This window comes from Elephantulus edwardii, unplaced genomic scaffold, assembly GCF_000299155.1.
Source record: "Elephantulus edwardii isolate Elephantulus edwardi_28Jun2011 unplaced genomic scaffold, EleEdw1.0 scaffold00259, whole genome shotgun sequence".
Classification (NCBI taxonomy): Eukaryota; Metazoa; Chordata; class Mammalia; order Macroscelidea; family Macroscelididae; genus Elephantulus; species Elephantulus edwardii.
Genome location: NW_006400009.1, coordinates 1,019,811 through 1,025,495, shown reverse-complemented (window position 1 = coordinate 1,025,495; position 5,685 = coordinate 1,019,811).

Genomic DNA, 5,685 nt, shown 5'->3' with positions numbered 1-5,685 from the left:
ACAGCCTGGTCTCACCCTCTCCCAGATGAACCTATTCTTTCTTTTAGCAGTCCCTGGTATACTCAATACTCTTCTCCAGCAACACAGCTCAAAAGCATCAATTGCCCTGCTATCATCCCTACACATTGTCCAGTTCTCTGATGCACAGCAAGTGATTTCAAAGATTATGGCCTGTATCAAACACACCTTAGCCTCCAGACTGACATCATTGCTCTTCAGTACTCTGAAGAGGTCTCTGACAGCAGATTTTCCCAATGCAACACATCTTTTAATATCCTGATTGTTAGTACCAAGAGTGTTGATTGTGTAGCTGTTAACAATCTCAATTTCTTCACCATCCATCACAATGCTGCCAATTGACACAGTGGTGAGAATCTTTGTTTCCTTGATGTTAAGTTTTAATTCATATTGAATATGGAAATAATATGAATGAAGGAAAGTGTGAAACACAATGTATAGAAATTTTTTATGCAAACTAATATAAAATAAAAATAAAAATAAAAAGAAGACAACAATCCATACTACTTACTATTGGTAATTTCATTTTACTTGGCTCTACTATCAACACCTATGGAAACAACAGTCAAAAAGTTAAATGATATTTTGCACTGGATAAATCTGCTAACAAGAATATCTTTTAAGTACCAAAGAACAATGATGCCAATTTAAAAGCTAAAGTGCACTTGATCCAAGCCATAGTGTTTTCAATTGTTTCATATTGAGATGTCAGAAGCCTTGAAAATTGGCTTTTCTATCCACTGTGTTAGCCATCATTGGAGGCATGGTCTCCAGCTTCCTTAACTGTGGGCACATGGTCTTGCAAACCATCAACAGCTATGGGACCAGTATAATAGAGTGCTTTCCACACAGTGAAATATGGTGGTAGGATGATGGTGAAGAGACAGTGGCACTAGTGTGAACAGACTGTGGCACTGCTGTGAAGAGAATGAGGCAAGGTGTAACCAGAGAACCTTGGAGATAGAGCTAAAGTTAAAAGTTTCGCTTGCTGGATGTTTGAAGGAAAAGCTGACTCATAACTGTCCTGAGATAGAGTTTTCTGGATGGTTGAGAAAAGTAGAGGCTTCTTGCATTTGTGTTGCTGACCTGAACCTGGAATTGTGCCCATTAATCTGGCTGGAACTGCTAGATCAAACCTGGACTGTATTATTTTTTTTTACTCCCCCCACTCTCTAACCTATTTCTCCAATAAAATAAAGCCCATTTCCCTATAAAGTAAAGTCTGTGAGTCAAGTTGCAACAAACATTGGACCCAGTGATTTGTAAAATTAGGAGCAGGAGCACGAGGGGTGGTATGTCTGACCTTGTAGGTATTTGTTTTGTAATAAGGATATTACTGTTTCACTTTATGAAGCCGATAAAATTCAGGCATGGCCACCCTTATGTTGTATCTGCTCCTTACACACATATGCACATGAAAGTTGGACAATGAATGAGGAAGACCAAAGAAGAATTAATGCCTTTAAGTTTCAGTGTTTGTGATGAATATTGAATATATCATGAACTAACAGAAGGACAAAAAGTCTGTGTTAGAGTAAATGCAACCAGAATACTCTTCAGAAGAAAATAATGTTTGACTTTGTCTTACAGACTTTGGGGCATGTTTTTAGGAGGGGCCAGTCCTTAAGGAGACTTTTATACTTAGAAAAAGTGGTGTATCAGCAGAGAAGAGAAAAGCCTTCAATGAAATGGATTGACATAATGACTCTAACAATGAACTTAAGTGCAGCAGAGATTGTGAGAATGGTGCAAGATTGGCATGCTTTTGATTTGCTGCACATAGGGTCCCTGTAGGTTGACTGAACTCAATGGCATCTAGTAACAACAAAATGTGGAAGTTTTTAAGGACAGAGAAAAATGATCAGGACAGATCGACAATAAAAAGTAGATTACCAAACTGTAAGAACTGTTGTTGCTAGGTGCTGTCAAATTAACTATGACTCATAGTGACCCTATGAACAACAGATCTGAACTCTCTTCTATCCTGTGCCATCATCACACTCTCTGTCATACTCATGATATGAAAGGAAAATGCTCAATGAGATGCATTGCCACAGTCACCACCACAATTGACTTCAGTATAATAGAGATTGTAATAACTACAGCAGTTATAAAAAAATGGCTACAATATTTATCAGAGGGTCTTAGAATTGGAAAGAATTCTTTTTCTCCATTTTTATTTATTCGTATATCCCACATTTAGTATATTTTTAGTGATAAAATATTTAACATATCATTCCATAAAAAGATGTTCCTCTCTTATCTACTACTCATTTAAAAAATTATATAACAGTACCTGAAATTTATTCCATGTATTTTAGCATTAAACTGTACTTGAAGTCTTAATTAACTTTTTGGTCATTATTAACTTCCTTTTAATCTATGTAACAATTCAAATAAAGGAGAAAAGTTCAAATAATCAGAGTGTTTTTTTTTAAAAGAGCCCCAAAGGAAAGATATTTAAATTTGCATAAAGAGAATGTTGTTGTTTTTAGACGGTGTTGAGATCAGTACACTTTACAGCGACCCTGTGAACAGCCAACCTGAAACTTGCCCTATCCCATGTTATCTTTTCCATCTCTGAGACACTATAGAATATGTGTGTCTAAAGTGAATTGTTCTTTTTGTAACATTAAAAAAACACAACAAGCAGTTTAACCAAGCATAATTTTTTCCTTAACTATCGAATAATTCCCTGAAGAAGGAGTTTTGGGTTTTTTTATGTCATGTTCTGAGCACAGGAGCTATTGTCTGCCAGGGTCTAAAGTGCTATCTAGTGATTCATTCGTGGGAGAGGAGATATGGTTGGAAAGGCTCTTGTGAAAATTCTAGCAAATTCTTTGGGAAGACTACTGTGTTCAAACCTTTGACATGAATAGATTTCCATCAATGGAATTTTTTCTTTTAATGGATATGGAGTTCAACCTTGCTTTCTACTAGTTGTTTCTCAATAAGATGGTGAAGAAAAGGGATGACACAGAAAGAGCAAGGATTTTTGCTTGTTCATTGATGTACTTCAATCGCCTAAAATAATTCTGCTCAGGCAGTAGGTTTTCAGCAAGTATTTGTTGAATAAATGCATTTTTGAAGATACAGTCACAAGTGTCAAGGAAACATCAAAACCCTATGTCTACCTGAGCTAAGTCTTCACAGACATTATAGATTTAATAAATTTAAAATCTGATGGTTTGTGTCTTGGTTTGCAAAGTGTTCAAAGTAACAGAACAGAGATGAGTTACTCTTGTTTAAAAATGTAATTCCTTGTTAAAAGGTAGTCTGACTAGAGAAATAGCCACTCTGGTTGGAAGGAGGATTTCTGGCTGCAAGCAGTAAGAATGTGCCACTCCTACAGATTCTTTTACTCCCATTCAGACCATGAAGCTGCCCACTGGGACAGAAGAGCTGCCAAGCTGAGTTGAGACCAGGGCACCCTGCCATCACCTGATGTGGGTAACCTGATGTCTTCCTCCACTGCAGCTGGCTATACTCTTTTTCTGTCAGCTCTATCCTTGAATATAGTTCAAGTGAAGTGGTTTAACATTTTTGTCAGTCCCCAATTCAGCACATTCCCAATTCAATTCAAACCATGCCAAACAGCATTTATAGTCATTTTGCATAGACAGTTCCTCTGAGAAACTTCATTGGAAATCCTCTTCTTCTATGTTATTTCTATTAGAGATTTTTATTTCAAAACTCCACCCAAGAGTTATAGAGAAGTTCAGATTTGACTGACCTCTGATAAATTACTTGTTATACATGTATGTCTGGGACAAATATAGACCTCTTGACCTGCATATATTTATTTCTGGTATCTGAAACCAGCACCAAGAGTAACTCTTCTCTATTGTTATGGGTAGGGAGCTCTGGTGGTCTAGTGGTAAGAAGCTGTACTGCAACTACAAAGGCAAGTGTTCCATGGGAGAAGGATGGACAATCTCCTTCAAAGCAAATTAACTGCCTCTAAGAACCCGTCAGAGAGAGCTATGGATTGGTTCTTCCTCGATGGTACATAACAACAGCTATGGGTACACAAATACAATAGAACTTTGAAAAAAGTATTTAAAAAAAATTTAAATACTGGTTTATTTACAAAGTTCATGTATGTTGTTTTTCACACTGGATCTTTCCCATTTCCTTCACCCCCATCTCTCACCATCCATCAAACTGTGCTTGCTACCCTGTGATTATCATCTGCCCTCCCCCTGCCCCATCCTCAGTCCTGGTGGATGAATAAGGCCTTTTAATTCAAGCTTTCAGTTATTTCTTCTGTAAACTGAGAACAACATATTGTTGTTTTGTACCGTCGAATTGCCTGACACTCACAGTAACCCTAAACCCTGCTCTATCCTGTGCCAAGCTTATTGTCCCTGACACATCCACCCCGCACCCCCCCAGGCACAGAATCAACTATCTATCGAGAGTCTTCCTCTCTTGTGCTGTCCCTCCACTATCCCAAGCATGATTTTCCTCTCCTATGACTTCCTTGCAACATGTCCAAAGTATGTCAGACGAAACTTCAGAATCCTTGCATCCAAGGAGCAACCTGATCTCATCCTCTCCAGGACGAACCTGTTTGTTCTCCTAGCAGTCCTTGATATATTCAATACTCTTCTCTAGCACCATAACTCAAAGGCATCAATTCTCCTTCTATCATCCCTGGTCATTGTTCAGCTTTCTGATGGATAGCAAGTAATTGCAAATACTATGGCCTGGATCAAGCGCACCTTGGGTCTTCAGACTGACATCTTTGCTCTTCAGCTTCAGTGCTCTGAAGAGGTCTCTGACAACAGACGTTCCCAATAAAATTCATTTTTTAATTTCCTGACTGCTGGGACCAAGAGTGTTTGTTGTGGAGCCAAGCAATCTAAAGCTATTAACAATCTCAATCTCTTTACCATCCATCACAATGCTGCCAAGTAGCCCAACTGTGAGAATCTTTGGGTTTTTGTTTGGGGTTTTTTGTTTTTAGGTTGTTTGTTTGTTTGTTTTATGCTGAGCTTCAATTCATATTGAAGGCTACAGTCCTTGACTTTCTGCAACAAGCACATTAAACCCTCCTCCATTTCATTGAGCAGGGTTGTGTGATCTGCATAATGCAGATTGTTTATGAGTCTTTCTGCAATCCTAATGCTACATTTCTCCTCATAGAGCCCAGCCTCCTGGTTAATCTGTTCTGAATATAGATTGAGATGGTATGGAGATAGGACACATCTCTGGTGCATATTCTTCCCAATTTTGAACCATGCAGTGTTTCCTTGCTCTGTTTTGACGACTGCCTCTTGGTCCAAGTATAGGTTTCGCATAACCTTGTAAAACTCATGTGAATATTAAATAATACAGTGTAATGTCTAGATTCCTCTTGTTACAGGACTCTCAACAAGGACCTGAGAGTATAAGTGGTTTCCTCTTGTCACACAGCCACTGAGTGGTACCTCTGAAATTAGTTTCCATAATCTTCCAACTCTGTGTCTACCTATATTGTCCTGTCACACCTGCTGATACATCACAATTTTAGAAAGACATAAGCAAAATTTTTTACCATATTCTGAAAATATAGTTTTCCATTTAAGAAGTTAAACTTGCGACTTTTTTAGAAAAAGTATATGCAGATAAATTGTTGTATTAACAGTTCTTTGGATGTTGAGGCACTTTGTCATTTGATTGGTC